Source organism: Capsicum annuum, chromosome 5 (assembly GCF_002878395.1).
Source record: "Capsicum annuum cultivar UCD-10X-F1 chromosome 5, UCD10Xv1.1, whole genome shotgun sequence".
Classification (NCBI taxonomy): Eukaryota; Viridiplantae; Streptophyta; class Magnoliopsida; order Solanales; family Solanaceae; genus Capsicum; species Capsicum annuum.
In genome coordinates, this window is record NC_061115.1 from 32,747,934 (window position 1) to 32,765,418 (window position 17,485).

The window sequence follows — 17,485 nt, forward strand, 5'->3', positions numbered from 1 at the left end:
CATCAAAACTTACCACCAAAGCTAAACATACCTATAAAAACAAATAGTATACTCCCTTAGCCAGCAGAAGTGGATTGTAAAGCTCATAGGATATGACTCTATATATGCAGCCGATGCATTGTCCAAATTTTCTATTGGTAAAGTTCAGTTGTGTACTTTGTCCACAACCACCTCTGATTTTTTGACTAGGATCAGAACTTTCTACACTCATGATTCATATTTGGAAAAGTTACTCTTACAAGTGTCCACCAATGCACTCTTCAATCCTATTTACTTGTTGAAAGATGGGGATCATACAGGCAGAAAAGAATTGTGGTTGGTAGTAACAACCATCTACAAGGAGACATGCTTAATTTCATGCATAATGGGGCTTTAGGAGGTCACTCTGGTATGGCCTCCATCTTGTACAGGATAAGACAAATTTATTATTGAAAAGGATTGGAAAAAAGTTTTTATGATCATGTCTAGTAGTGTATTGTGTGCCAGCAATGTAAAGGTGAAGATGTGAAGTCTCTAGGCATGCTGCAGCCTTTTTTGATCCCTAATAAGGTGCAGCAAGATAATAAATTAGCCTTGACTTCATTAAAGGGTCGCCAAAATCCCACAATAGGTCTATCATATTGGTTGTAGTAGACAGATAAATGAAGGTACAGAGATTTACTATGACGTTAGAAGGAACATCGTAAAGATTTTGAAGAAATTTATTTACAAACTTTATGAAAAAATTGATTTAGAACTATAGAAACCATTTGGTGATAAGAACTTGATTATAGTTTTAATTTTGAATGTTAATACTCACCATATTGACAATAACTTTTGGTTCCAATTCAATTTACTTCGGGATACTTTCTATAACTTTCTAGTTTTTTTATATTTTCAAGGACCTATAATCACCGAATTTATAAAAATGATCACAGAAAACTATTAAGTTTTAGTGTCTCACACCATGAATTTATAGATTCATTCATGTATATATATAGCCAGCCACAAAAATAGGAATTAGATGAAGTACACTTACCATAATACCATTCATAACACTTGTAGGAACTGCCTCGTCTGAATTACTTGAAGTAGTAATAATGTTGGAAATTGCAATAGAAAGGGCAGGAGGGTAGTTTGTTAAACATAGAACTAAAGAATTTGAATATGATGAAAATAAGAAGTACAATAGTATCAAGAAACCAATAACAAGTAATAAATCAAAAGACCATAATAAGTTTTAACAAATTTTCTTCATTCAAATTTCAATTTTGAGATGGCTTTAAGCAAGAAAGCAATTAATAAGATGTTAATGTCTTAAATAAAGTAACTACCTAGACATTTTGCATATGAGATACAAATGCCTCAATACTGTCCTTTAGCAGTTTCTACTCACCCACTAGACGAGCTTCCATGACCTTGATTTTTTTGCTCCTTCTCAAGTAGATTTTGTACTTTTATTAGCTTTCATACTACGTTCTTTCATTTCTTTTGTTGCTCTTACAGTTGTTGTTGAATTTTGTTCATAGATTTCCTACTTGAAGGCTTAACACCCGAACCTTGGCCACGATAATATCCTGATTTTTCTCCCACAACTTTCATAAATACAACATTTACAATAGGATCCACATCAATACCCTCTTTAATTTCTTGAATTATTTCATCAACAAACTCTTTCACCTTATTCTACAAACAAGTTACACAAGCTTTAACTTTTAATATTTGTTTCCACAAACTCCGATTGTAGAAATAAAAATAAGAGCTTTTCAAGTACATTTATTTGTGCAGAGGCATCATGTAACGCTCTGAATCTGGTACCCTGAATGCTACACGGTGCTCCTGACTCCGAAGAAATAGAAGCTAACCCATGACTGATCTGTACCTGAACACTGAAAAATATATTATATCATGCGGAAATGAAGGCTGAAAGGACATAAGGTTCAAAACTGTAACATAACTGATAAAACATAACATCTGGATGGGGTATGAAATACCCAAAACAACTGAAATAAACTGTTTGAACATGGTAGTCTAAAAAGCCTCTAACTGTCTGAATAAGGAGTTAATGGGACATGTCCCCAACTAACTCCATCTACTGAAAGCTAACTGATATAATGAAATAACTAATAATATCATCCTAGAATGATGAAGAGTCGTTGCTAAATCTAGCGGCTACTGATGCTCTAGAGCTCGTGCTTCTGAACCTATAATATAAAATACCATAGCGCAAATACGTCAGTACGATTGAATGTATTGGTATGCATGTGAGGTAGGTTGAATACAAAGGGTACATATGCATGAACTAAACTAACTGACTATATAACATGAACGTGAGAATACATGTATGAATACATAATAACTGTAACTGAGTTCGTGATAACTGATATTGAGTAACTGTATTTGACAGTCTAGGTTCTGATAGAACTAGCTGAGTTTTGTACTGTTCTGAGATGACAGTATCTAACTGCCCTGAATACTGTAGAACTATCTGAGTTCTATTACTGAAACTGAGACTAAGACTGTGGGAAGTAGTCATATAACTGACATGCCCCAAATAATGCATTATAGCTGAGTTGGGGTCCAATCTGTAACTCCAATTGGAAGGGTGTCAATACCACGCCACCGGTAAGGACAAGCTATGAGTGACCCTCATATGACAGTGTCCCCAAAAGAGAACGGTGGTACCCTCATCTTACAGTGTTTATGCACCTCATCAACCCTCATTTGACAGTGTTGATACTCAACCTATGCTGGCTACATAGCTTGGAATGTAAGTATGATTTCTAAGAATCACACCCTCATTTGAAAATGTGTGTTCCCATCCTTGGGTTCACTTGGTGCTAATTCCTACTCCCATCTGGATAGACACTGAACATGATTAATTGAACTGGATTACACTGAATTCATGGAGTTTCGTTAACTGACGGGATACTATTAAGATTACTGAATTACTGAGCTTTCCTGAGTCACATGACTGACTGAGTTCTATAGATCATGGCTTGACTGAGTATATCATGAAACATGTCACTGACTCTAGGCACACAACTATATTTTTTGGGTACAAGTACCCCCAGGGCTCGATAGAAGGAAACTGACAAAACATGACCTTCTTGAATACATGACCAACATCAACAATCCATAATATAATAAGTTGGGGATTTCATGAAGTACAAGTTCTAAAACACCACAATGGCTACACATATATCTATAATTCATTGACTAAGACATTTCATCAAACACTTGACATACATAATTTGTACATGAATGGGGATTTCATATTATCATACTAGTATGGTACTTTTCCTTCACATAGGCATTTAATCAAACATATGGGGAGCATGCTTTGGTTATACAATTATCAACACATCTAATAATTATGGATACATAAACCAACTTGTAAATTGAAGGGTTTATCATGAATATCACGTAAATCATCATATATTAGAATCAATTCTTGTAAATACATAGTCTATAACATAGAATGAAACCAACCAACAACATGAACATCAATTTTTAATTCAATCAAATCATGAACATTCATAAATTTACAAATCTTGAATTTTGAAAAGAGATTCTAGAGCTTCATGGGTGAAAGAGACTCATGAATCAACATATGACATACCTTAGAATGTAACTCCGTAAAGATCCTTGGAGAGATTCTTAATCCTTGCCCTTGAATTTTTAAGATTAGGGTTTCTTGGCTTTGAGAGTGTATGAAGAAATTGGGGGAAAATAGAGTGAATAATGATATCCTTAGGTCATGTAGGGTTAAATTTCGTGTTTAAAGCTAAAATAAAATCATGGGAAAAAACCCATTTAACCCTGGACACGTCTTTTAAATTTTGTAAATAATTTCCCAACTTGGACCCCTGGTGCGACGGGGTGCTATCGCGCCATGTCACTGGAATTCAACGACTGAAAAATTGGAAGACGACACAACGCAAGGTCTGATACAAGAACAAAACCTAATCCACAAAATTAAGGACTCAAGACATAAAAATCAGCAACCACAAGACAAAGAAAACAATACAATAAGAAAGGGGACGAAGAAGAGATGTATAAAAGTAAAGCTAGGTAATGAGACCCTAACTATCACCAATGATTAGCACAAGAAAGTGTATCAAACCTTCAAACACACCTCATCAATGGTAGTTCAAACCTCACTCTTAGGTGGAACAAAGGAATTCACACTTCTCAATCACACCTTTCTTGCCAATTGATCAACACAAGTGAAATCCATCAAATATATTAATCTCTCAAGTTTGGATATCTTTTCCAATACCTACACTACAGTGGCTTTTCCAAGACCTACACTAAGGAAAGAAACTACACTAAGAGTAATAATCAATTTCAATTCATCAAAGTCTATGAAAAATGAAAGCTAAAGGTCTATTTATACTATTACAAGACAATGTCTAAAATACCCTTAATGAAGGGTGCTCCTTTGGAGTGTAAAAAAAAGTCATTAAAAGACAAGAATGCCCTTAATGAACCCTCAAATAGAGGTGGCTTTGGAGTGTATTTCAAAGCTCCTCTTCACACTTTAGCATATACACTCTAATAGGTGAACTCATGACACAATCACAAGCTTCCAACTTCATAAACATTGCTTGAAGACCATTTAACTCTGAGACGGTGCTTCAACATTCACCGCGTCAATGTCTTCTCTTTGGATTCTAATGACTTCAGTATCTGATTCTACTTGTAGATTTGCTTCTCCCCTTTCAACCAAGTCAATTAATTAAAATGGCTCTATTTCATCTTCTTGTTAGGGTATGTCATATAAATTTCTCAGTCTTACCCTTATTACTATATGCCAATTTTCATTTTCGCCATGTTTAACATAATATACAGATTAAGGTTGCGAGCTTAAAATGAATGGATCATTTGTATAATGAAGTTGTGTCACATCTACATATATGAGTCCATATTCATCCCTTTTGTAACCTCTACTTTGACATCGACCTTGAGGTGGAACTTCAAACCAATCACATTGAAATAATATGACTGAATTATTATCAATATATTGAACGTCTAAATTTTTTTGTATCTTTCCATAATAATCAATATTTTTGGTATGCTCATCACTCTTTACAACCACACCACTATTTTGAGTTTTCAAATATAGCTCAGATTTCATTGTTCGAAATCCAAAACCATTCAAGACATATCCATTGTGGCAATAAACACGAGGATCCGGACGTCTTGCCAAAATTAGTAATTGATCTGTAATTCGTTCATCACCATTTTATTTTAATTGTACAACCTATAATATTTCAAACACAAACTCACACACATTAATACTACATGAAAAAAATCAGATTATGCTAAAAAAGATAAACTAGCATCAAATGATATAATTTACCTTTTTCTCAAACCACAAAGGAAATTCCTCCTTATGCCTCTTGGCAACATTTTTATTATTCTCCTTTAATAACATCTCTAGATGTTCACTATGGATTGTGAACATTTTAAAAAATAAGACAAAAGATATTACAATAAAGTTGTTAAGAGCATTCATAAGAAAAAAATATAAAATAGGTGAAAAGAATCTCACTCAATCCAAGGACAAACTTTCTCACAATTTTGAAGGATATAAAAATGAGCTTGATTAATTTCAAGATTACTCAACTTATCCCAATAACCCCCTGCTAACAGTTTGCCACGATAGTTAAATATAGATAGGCCCTTAGGATTTATATTGGAAGAATCCAAATTTCACTCTGGACGATTTTGTTTCCTATCCAAATCCATTAAATAACTGGAACAGATTGTCATACACTCCTCTACAAGATAGCCCTCGGCAATTGATCCTTCTGGTCAAGCGTTATTGTGTACATATCTTTTTAATGTGCACAAATATCTATTAAGTAAAAATATATTAGTTATGTAATAAAAATTTTAGCTAAAAGAATAATTTATAGCAGTAACAATCTAACATTTCGATGTAATACATCCATCGAAGTTGAACAGGACCAACCACCTTTGTCTCTTTTGCCAAATGAATCATAACATCGAAGAAACTTGGTAAAAATACACGTTCTAATTTACACATTGTCATGCATATGCTCTTATAGAGTTGATCTAATTTGTCCATGTGCAACTCCTTAGCACATAAATCACTAAAGAATAATGACAACTGAATTAACGGATCATATGCATCCTTCGTGAGATTCCTTTAATAATAACTGGAAATATACGCTAAAAAAGAACATGGTGATCATGGCTTTTAAGTCTAAAAATTCTAGATTCATTAACTTTTACACAACGACTAATGTTAGAAGCATAAGCATCAGGAAACTTAACTTCTTTAATGAGTCGACAGAATTGAATCTTCTTAGATTTGGACATTGTATAAATTGCTGGTGGAAGTATATACTTATCTCTATTTTTTATTGGATGGAGTGGCTTTTTGATATTCAACTATTGTATGTCCAATCTAGATTTCAATGTGTCCTTTGTTTTTCCTTCAATATCCAACAAATTTCCTATCACAGCTTCACTAATATTCTTTTCAACATGCATTACATCCAAATTGTTGCGCAATGGTGCTTTGGGCCAATAAGAGAATTCAAAGAATATGCTTTTCTTCTTCCAATTGTCACATCTTTCAGAATCCCTTTTTTTTTCTCAGGCTACCACTTGCTAAGCCTTGTGAGGACGTATTTAGTTGTGAAACCACATCATCTCTACTCAATGCTTTTGGTGCAAGTATTTCTTCCTTTGTGTTATCAAACGAACTTTTATTTTTGTGATAAAAATGATCAATATCCAAAAATCTGTGATGTCCCATGTAAAAATGCTTTCGACCATGTTTCAAGTACATTGAACAAGTATCTACATGACAAACTGAACAAGCAAATTACCTTTAGTGCTCCAACCGGACAAGATACCATAAGTTGGAAAATCATTTATTGTCCACAATAAAGAAGCATGCAACTTAAAGTTTTGTATCATAAAAGCATCATAAGTCTTGACTCTACCCTCCTATAAAATGTTCACATAATCAATCAAAGGTTGGAGGTGCACATCAACATCCATACCAGTGCCTTTTGGTCCAGGAATAAGCAAGGACAAGAAAATATTAGATTGTTTCATGCAAAACCATGGAGGAAGATTATACAGAATCAAGACTACTGGCCAAATGTTATAAGAATTACTCATTGAACCAAAAATATTAAAACCATTTTAAGCAAGCCCTAGTCTAACATTACGGGGATCTGAAGCAAAAGTAGGATACTCTTTATCAAAAGCTTTTCATGATAATGAGTGTTGACACGTAATTTTTGCCCTCCATAACTGAATTTAACTCTGAGTTTCTTCGATTTTGAATAAAATTAAAACATTTGTTTTATCTGAATAAAAGGGGTTTTATATGGGTGATTTTTCCATTTTAAGTAAAGATTATATATTATCGTATTTAACTATGCGAAATAATATAATATTGTTACTTAAATATTTATTTTTATAAAATATTATATTCTAATCAAGGGTTATCTCAAAGTAATTAAAATCTTGATAAATATAATTTATTCTCAAGAAAAATTTGTTTGGATAAATATGTGTTTGATTTTATTAAATCAAGAAGCTCAGGGTTAAACAAGGTGTTAATTCATATCGAATTCTGATTTAATTTAGTTAATTTGTTAAATTAGGACCTTAATTGAAATCAATTCGGCCATAATTACTATGCAATTGGTCGATTGAGTTTTAATTAGCATAACTTTTAAATGCAATTGTCTAAATTTTTTCCAAAACAACATAATCTATCCCAACCCCAAAATAAGCCATTTTTCTGGCCAATTAACTAATCAAAGTAGCCAATTTCTCCCTTTTTAATTATCAGCCCAATATACCCCTTGGTTAGCCCATTCCCTTCTCCAAAATACCCAACATCCCCAGCCTAATAAAAGAAAACCCGACCTATTTCCACTTTTCTTCTTCAGAAGCGTACAAACAACGGCAAAGAACTAGCTTTAACATCAATGAGAACAACTCCCATTTTCCCTCAAAACCTCTAACCCAATCGACCCACAGCAGCTTCAACAACCCGCAATCAACCCGTCCTCTTTCCCTCGTACGTGCCATGTGCTCCACACACGATGGTGTACCATAGGAGGTCCGATAACCTTCTAGAACAGTGCCAAGGTGGCCTCTCAACGGCTAAATTTGCAAATTTTGGAGAAACAGGTATGAATTCGTACATAGGTGTTTGAATCTAATTGGTTCTTAGGGAATTATTCATTTCCCCCTAATTTTTATTAGCTGATTTTATTTCAATCTCCTCAAGAAAAATTAAAATTCGTACAAGTTTGTTAGCTGGAAATATCTATCCAAAACTTGAATTCAAAATATCCCTTTTTTCAAGTCCCAAAATACCCCTAATTCAGTCTTCTATATAAGAAGCCATTGGGTCACTGTTATAGGGGATTTTTTTTTGGGCTCTTAGGTTTGAAAATTAGGGGTTGTGGAAAGCTGTGAGTTCAAACATTTTCTGAGAAATTTCTGAGGTTGAAAAACTGAGGGAGGGAAAAGAAGAAAGGAAAACCTTGTGAGTAAAGATTCAATCTTTCTTCCTAGTGGGAATTTCGCTTCCAAAGATTGGTCTTCTAATCGAAGTTTCAAAGCTGACTACAATGTATCTTCGGTGGTAGTGGAATCCGACGTCAACTCATAGTTCTATTTTGCTGCTCTCTAAAAGGTAACTCCCCGCTCCATTTAGTTCCATTCATTTCTGCTTCATCTCACCATTCTATAGATATAACGATATTTGTGATAACCTTCTGTACTGGGAATTAGCTGTTGTAGAGGCTTTGAAGGCCATAGATTTTGGTGAAAGCTGTGTTGATTGCATGATATATGACTTTCATCATCTTTATTTTGAATTCATGATTTGCCATTTATTTGAGGCATTGTTGATTGAGCTAATGCTCTCATTTTGTGTACTGATGGTGGCAATAGCCTGATTTTGAATTAAAGTTTGTATCTTTGATTGTATTCCCTAGTTCTAGCCATGTGTTGATCTATTTGTAGTTGATATTTAAAGGTATTTAAACTGTCATTATTACTGGATAGTATCGCAGTTGTTGAGCTGGCATGTTGCTGGTAGAGTTACCTCTTAAGAGTCTTTGGTTTCTCATAAGCCAAGAGGACGACGAGTAAGGTCCAAAGTATGCTAGGAAGTCCAAGGATCCTCGATAGCCATGTCGTTCCGATGAGAAGGAGGACCATAATGATGTGTTGACTTGTTTGTCATTACTGTGTGACAGTCTCAGATTGTTGTTTTCTGTTTAACTGGTAACACCACCCGAAGGACTTCCTTGAGAGCTCCTCTGGCTTTCCAATGCCAAAAGAAACAATGAGATATGTCCAAGTCATACCAAAAATTGTATAATTCTCCGATGACCATTTTGATTGTTAAAAATCTCGTATTTTAGAATTCGTTGAAAAAAGGATGGAAGTGAGAACAATACCCCTGCCCCTCCCCTGCTTTAATTTGACAGTTGCGCCTATTTTGGTATCAAAATTTGAAATTTATTTTTCGTTCTTTCTTTAGATTTTTATCCAGTTTGATTTTTTCTTTTGTTAGAATGATAAATGAGATGTTGCACTGTTGATTAGCTAAACACTTGAGTATGCCTGTTCGAAAAAGATGTTTCAATTCTATTGTTACATTATGTATGCAATTTGTGTTTAGACTAAAGAATCTCGATGATTTTTCTTGGTCAAGAAAGAAGGGATAAAGTCATAGCCCCTTTTACTCTCGAAAGCGAGGTTGAGATGTGAAGTAGAGTATTACAGTTATCTACTCCCATTTTCGAGAGTCTACTGCCAGTGTTTCCTTTTTGGTGCATCCAGGATCCCCAAGTGCTTTCCCGCCCTTGCTTTCTTTGTTTGGTTATCATGTAATAATTTCCCTAATCACCTTATGATTTTATATACCGAAAGGAGTTCATTAAAGTGCGATTTACATTCCAATAGTTTGTTTTCCTCTAGTCCTGTTGATATCCCCTTAAATTTTAGTTTAGAAATTAATTCAACTTGTCTTTCCGTTACTGCTTGGAAACCTGCTAGTCGTCCATGCTATTATTTTTCCTTTATGAGCATATCTCGGTATTCACTAATCCACTTTTAATTATTAAAAATCCATGTCATAATATGTCCTCAATCGTTTAGGTATTGGGTTCCCCGTATCCTTTTCCTTCATTATATTGATCTCATGTTAATTACTTTAATTCTTCTACCTTGATTGCGCCTATTATGTGAGATGATATGTGTGTCCTATCATTCCCAATTATTTTTCGATTATTTGTTAGGACTCCTGTTTCTTTACTTATGTAGTGAATATGTACAAATTTCCTTCATGTTTTCTTTCCTCTTTAGTTGATCATGTATTAATATGTTCTTTATTTTCTTGCTTTACATGAATCTATCTGTGAGTCCTAAATGGACTCTTTCCCTTTGCATTCCCTAATGGGCCCAAGAGTTCCAAAAGCCCATCGTTTGGCGTATGGATACGAGAAGGCGGGAGGAAAGGAAATGGATTAAAGTCCTACGTTCGAGCGGCTAAGAGACAAAAGTCTCATCTGTTATTTTTATTTTAGTTTATTTATTATTTTATTTCTTTATCTTATTTATTTTATTTATTTTATTTATTCATTTGGGTCTCGAAGCCAAAGTTGTATTTAATACAGGTGAAGTAAAAACTTGAGCCGAAAAGGGCTCAAAAACATAGAATTAGGATAGGTGAAAAATGGGTCAAAAACCCAACTAGATTAGGACAGGGTCGACGGTTTGGGCTTACAAGCCTAAATCACTACTTCTCCCCTTTTCCCTTTTTCTATTTGCTTACTTGCTTTACGTGTGTTTTGCGAACCTAGTAAAATCCTTAGTCAAGTCGCTAAAAAACTGGTTTTGCATAAACACCAAAATATTCCTAAAATCGCTTTTCTTTTAAAAAAAAATAAACTTTTTTCAAGGTTAATCAAAGACGATTTTCAAACAATCCGGATAACCGCAAGTTAGCGGACGTTTTAGGTACCTAAGACCTTCCTAAAATGTTAATAGGAACTGCTTATCTAGAATCTCTAACTTAAAATAATTTTTCTGTTTTGAATCGTTTTAAGTAACTCTTTAAATGTTTCTTAATTCCTTTTCAAAATTAAGTGGCAACTCTCTTTCCAAAAAGTTAAAATTTCTCCGCAAAACAATGAGTCAGCCGAATGTCTCAATACTCCATCATCAACTCGCTTAGTTTTATGCCACCTCATATCTTCCGCAATTTGTTTTGTCATAAATAATCATTTCAATCTTGGTATCAAAGGAAAATATTTAAGAATCTTTCTAGGAATTCTTTTTCTCTTATTTGATTTTTCCAAAGACACCTCATCATCAATATCTTCTCCTTTCCTTACTAACCATCTTTTTTCACCATATTTAGGACACTGCTCAAGATTAGAATACTCCTTTCTATATAAGATACAATTGTTAACACATGCATCTATCTTTATATAATCTAGACCCAAATCTTTAATGATCTTTTGAATTTCATAGATAGAACTCGGAAGCACATTTTGTTTGGCAAAAACATCACTCAATAAGTTCAATAAAGAGTTAAATGAAGTATTGTTTCAACCATGGAGACACTTCAATTGAAAAAGGCGCGTTACAAAAGAGAATTTTGAGAACTTTTCACAACCTGGATATAACTTTTGTTCTGCATCCTTTAATAACCTATAAAAACCCTTATCTTTGAAATTAGGCTCTTCAAATCTAGACTCAGTGGTATCATCAAATTTTTTATTATTAGTAGAAACACCATGATACATATCATGCAACATCTCAAAAGTAGAAGCATCATCATTTTCTAATTCCGAGTCTGCAACAAAATTTATTTCGTCATCTGATGATGAGTCTAAATCGCCATGACAATCTCACTTTTTATAGGTCGGACTTATTCCCCAATTAAGTAAATCATTATTCACTTCTTCCGGTATTTTCTTCAGTACATTGTTACATTTAATGCATGAACATTGAATTATTGCACCAACTTCAGGATTGGAAAAAGCAAAGTCCAAAAACTGTTTCACACCATTCAAGTATTCTGGTAACGTCTTATTCTTAAGAAGTATCCAATTCTTATCCATCATATACTTTCCTACAACAAAATATAAATTACATAATTAACTCTTTTTTCGTAATAATTATAGTTAACTATTGTTCAAATATTTATAATCTATTATACCAAAAAATAAATGAAGAAAAGGTAAAAAAAAAAATCATAATTTGAAGTGAGAAAATAAAATATACAATCACTACAAGAAAGAGCAAAGAGAAAAGGAAGCGTACGGTCACGTTCTCATCACCGAATAACTCTAAGACAACATGTATGTAACAAAAAGTGAAAAAAAGAAGTAAAAAACTCACCTGAGAGAAGAAATCAGAGATTGAATCAAGACAAAGCTGAAATCGGACAAGAAAATAAAATTTTACAATCAAAACAACAAAATGCAAAGAAGAGGGCAAAGAAAGAACCACTACAACAGTTGCACAAGAAAAATTCCAACTTTTCATTCTCAATGATGAAGGATTAGCACATTAAAAAGGAAGTCACCAAATAAATTAAACACAAGTGACTATACCCATCTAATCTTTTAGCACAGAATTTTTTAAGTAAATCATATTTTACTATCGCGTGTATTTGTATAATGACTCAAAAATCAAATAGGTTCATTTACCAAAAAAATAAGAAATAGGAAACAAGCAAAAAATGCAAATGATTCAGGCAAATTTTGATCTTTATCTACTGTTGTATACTTTAACTGATCTCTAGATTTCCATGACTACAAAGAGATATAGGGACCAACCGTGCTTTCTGAAAATAAAATTTTAGCAACAATAATATAAAGGCAAGTGTAGTATAACCAAACCCTCACGATGTGGACTTTCGGCCCTTAGCACATGAAATAGTGTATTTAAAAAGTACTCAAGTAAGTTTTTTTTAATTTTATTTCATATAATTGATTTTGGCCTCAACTAATTTCAGAAAACACCTTCTATCACTCAATCACACCACAAAGTCCCAAATAACAACCACACTCACGGTGATTATACTAATTAAGACTGTCCAATTTAATATTTCACTAACAAAAGATAATCACAATAATTTATTTGGATAATTCTATCTAAAATTAGTCATTGAATAACTTTTTTGTTTTTCAGTCACAAGAAAAAGTCGACCATAGAATAACTAATTAAGAAAACCCAATTAATCACTTACCGTTTTTGATGACTAGCAAGAATAGCGACATAAAACTGAGGCAGCAAAAGAAGAGCTCAATAACAAATAACAAAATAAAAATCTAGCCAAAGCAGTAACTACAAAAATACTGGGCTAAATAACCGACGAAAAAAATCAGCTTTGCGGCAATTTTTTTGGCGAAAAATTAAAAATTAATTAACTGCTCCTATATTTTAAGCCACAATTAATACATTTTGTTAGCAAAAGAAAGTTTATTACCACAAATAACAATTTATTGATGCTAATTTTGTTTGTGTAAAAATATTTATACTGCCCCTCTCAATCGGACTTACTTCACAGAGTTATCCCACCATTGTTTACTAGAGCTGGATCTAAGGCACTGAAGATTAACTTTCATGGATTTTGAAATAGTGTTCTTAAGAGATCACTTTTGTTTTGGGTATAGCTTTCCTAATTTTTGATTGTAATCTCTAGAAGTGTCTGATGGTTGCCCTTTCTTTCAACTGTACGTGTGGTACAAAAAAGTTAATTAAACGTTCTCCATTTTATTTTAGTTGGTTATTTTAATAAAAATAAATATCTTATACTAATTCATCACTTACTATATCACGGTAGATTTAATGAACTTTTTACATTTTATTCCTACAATTAATATTTCCTTCATAGCTAAAATATTTATTTCAATTTAATTATTTAAGTTCTAAAATCAAGAGAAGTTTACTGTGTCTTTTCAATATTACCCTTATCAACTATGTAAAGTGTATTTAATCAAATTTATATTTTTAATACATAATTAATATGGTTACTTTGATAAAATAAGTCTCTATAAATATTTCCTTAAAGGGAGTATCAAGTCAATAAGAGTCAACTAAAATAAAACGAGGGAATACTATGCATTAAATGTGACTAATTACAATTTTAATGTTCATTTGAATGAACAATAAATATCATTAATATCGATCAAAGATAAAGTAGTAAAATTTATTATTTAATTTATAAATTTTTTAATCACCGTATAAATAAAATGTGCCCAATTAAAATAAAACGGGACAATATTACCTATATTCCACTTTATTTGTGATAGTTTTTAATTTATGGAGTCATATAATAGAAATTTTTATCAATATTTTAGATATATTTTTTATATCATATTGATATAAGAAAAATTACAATTGTATTTTCCATAAGCAAAGCGTGACAACTAAAAAAGAACGGAGAAAAACACCGCTCATAAAATATGACAACAACAATCTAAAACATTAGGCAATAAGAAAAAAATTGTGGTTAAAAAATTCGATATATAGCAACAATCAAATCGAGTTGTTGCTATTTATTAAAATTCACCAACAAAACTATAATAGTTGCTAAAATATTGTTGCCAATTATTTGAATTTAAAAGATATCATCCTGATAGTAGAATATGGCAACAAAATTAAAGTATTTGCGAACAAAAAGATAATTGTGGCTAAAGTTTCTATAATTAACAACAACTTTATTATGTCGTTGTCACTTATCAATTTTTGCCAATAATATTATAATTGTTGGTAAAAAGTTGTTGCAAATTATATACTTTCTTATAGTGCGGTGGCGATAATGTGAGATAAAATTTTATATTTTAAACAAAGAGATAATAGATTAAAATTTGATAGATTTACTTCCAGGTCTAAGATAATTTTCTTAACTTCTTCAAAACTAACTTCAAAATTACCAGCTACCATTCATAAAGAGGATTACTCCAGAAAATATAGTACAAAAAACTTTTTCAAACAAAAAATCATTCAGGATAATTTTGATCCCAAGCATAAGAGTTTTCAACTCACCACTGTCTTTGGAGAGACGAAGATTTGCATAAAACATGCGAACATAATCTCCAAAAATTTATAAACCACCGAGATGGATTACAGGAGATAAGTATTGAATCTTGAAAAAATAACTTACATTGCAGTGAAGCTCTTTTAACTGCGGGAGATTCACAATTCTTTCGGACACCACTAAGAGATTTTTGAAGGGGAAAAAATTCTCTTGCAGCAATACAATTTAGAACTTATGCATGTCCTTTAATGGAAGAGAGTCAAGAGGGGTGAGACAAATTTTCTTAAAGGATAAGTTAGGGCTAGCGGCTAAGAGCTTTTTATGGACAGTCGATTGCAAGGATTGAGAAGAAGTTTCCTCAAAGGACTAAGGAATAAAGACTTGGTTATGATTGTCGAATTAGTTGTCGATTGAACTTTTTTGCAAGCTTTGCCATGGATCTTGTTCGGGTTATTTAAGGGATAAGAAAGAAAATTTTAGGAAAGGGTATAAAAAGAAGAAAGGGGAAAGTGAAACGGTGGAAAGGTAAAATGATATGATTTGAATGAAGGTGACATATAAAGGGGAAAGGGTTTAGACTTGTTGGAAAGAGTAAAAGTTAAAGTAAAAAAATTAATATATAGAGAGAAGATGAGGTGATAAAGGCAAAAAAAGGGGTAGATAAAAGGTAATGATTGAGAAAGGATATGAGTCAAAAAGAAAAATATTTTGAGACAAAAATATTTTAGATAGAAATTAACAAAATTAAAAGATTGTGCAATCAGATATCATTAATGCATATAATATCAAGACTTTTTCTAAGAAAATGAAATCTTTCTTCTAGCAAGGATTTTATAAAAATACCATCAATTTGATTTTTAGAGTCAATAAATTTTAAAGTTAAATCTCTATTTTCAACATGATAACGAATAAAATGATGCTTAATATCTATATGTTTAGCTCTACAATGATGCATTGTCTATTTGAACAGATAAATTGTCTTAGTATTATCACATATGATGGGTATAAATTCAAATGATAAATCAAAATCAAGAAATTGATGCATAATCCATAGAATTTGAGTACCACAATTTTCAATGATTATGTATTCAACTTCGATGATTGATAAAACAATTGAAGTCTGATTCTTGCTATGCCATAAAATTAAGGCATCACTAAGCATTTGGCAGGTTCATTTAGTACTTTTTCTATCATTTTTGTCACCTGCAAAGTCAGCATTTGAATAATCAATTAAATAAAGTTTGAGGAATGGGGTTACCATAATCCAACATCTTACGTTTCAATTAGATAATGAAGTATTGGCTTGACTACAGTCAAACCTCTTTGGGATTTGAGTGAAACCTTGCACATTTACACACACTGAATATCATGTTGGGTCGACTCGCGGTCAAGTAGAGTAGTGATCCAAATATTTCTCCATTGATCTTTTCATTAACATCTTTTCCTGATGTGTCTGAAAGATTAGTGGAGGAAATTATAGGTGTTCCAAAAGCTTTTTCCTTCTCCATGACAAGTCTTTTGATAAATTTCTTTGTGTGCTTTATTTGGCTGATGAAGGTTCCTTTGAAAGATTGCATGATTTGGAGGTCCAAGAAAAATGTGTATTCTCTTATGAGGCCCATTTCAAAATCTCACTTCATAAGATTAGCAAAATTCTCACACAAAAGGTGTTAGGACTTTCAAAGATAATATCATCCACTTTGATTTGTACAATAAGCATGTTGAAATTGAATTTTTGAATAAAAAGAGTAGTATCTATTTTTCCTCCCTAAAAGTTATTGTTCAAAGAAAAAATACTCATTTTCTTATACCAAGCTTTTGAAGTTTTTTTGAAACCGTACAGTACTTTTGAGATTTTGAAAACATGATTCGGATATGACAGATTCTCAAAACCTGGAGGTTGTTTAGCAAAGGCTTATTTATTAATAAAATTATTTCGGAAGAAACTTTTAACATCTATTTGATACAATTTAAAATGTTTAAAAGCAAAAAATACTCAAAGAATATGAATTAATTTCAACCTTGCTACAAGAGCAAAAGTTTCATTGTAGGAGTAGCTTTGAGCCGCTAACCTAGCCTTATTTATGATGATCTTACCTTCTTTGTTCATTTTATTTCTATAAACCCATATGGTTCTTGTTATTGGTCCTAAGTCGAGGGACTATCAGAAATAGCCTCTCTACTTCTTTTGAGGTAGTGGTATGATCTGCGTATACCTTACCTCCCCAGATCTCACTAGGTGGGAATACACTGAGTATATTATTGTTGTTGTAGACCCATCTGACTCATCAACCTTTTTAGGTTTAATTTGAGATAGAAGGGCCATTGATGTTTGCTTTCTTAGGAAGATTCTTGTCTGCATCTGATCATTTGGATTTTCAATGATGAATTTAATTAAAAATTTTACATTGTGTCTCCATTCTTTTGGAATGT

General features: G+C 32.4%; 1 long non-coding RNA gene across 1 annotated transcript; it reads right to left on the reverse strand.

Moving 5' to 3' along the window:
- Positions 1 to 11,575: 11,575 nt before the first annotated feature.
- Positions 11,576 to 15,561, reverse strand: LOC107872388. The gene is made up of 3 exons (XR_001674803.2): positions 15,179 to 15,561; positions 12,406 to 12,441; positions 11,576 to 12,136 (listed from the first exon to the last, which is right to left on the reverse strand). It is a non-coding gene; the product is annotated as an uncharacterized LOC107872388 (long non-coding RNA).
- Positions 15,562 to 17,485: the final 1,924 nt, after the last annotated feature.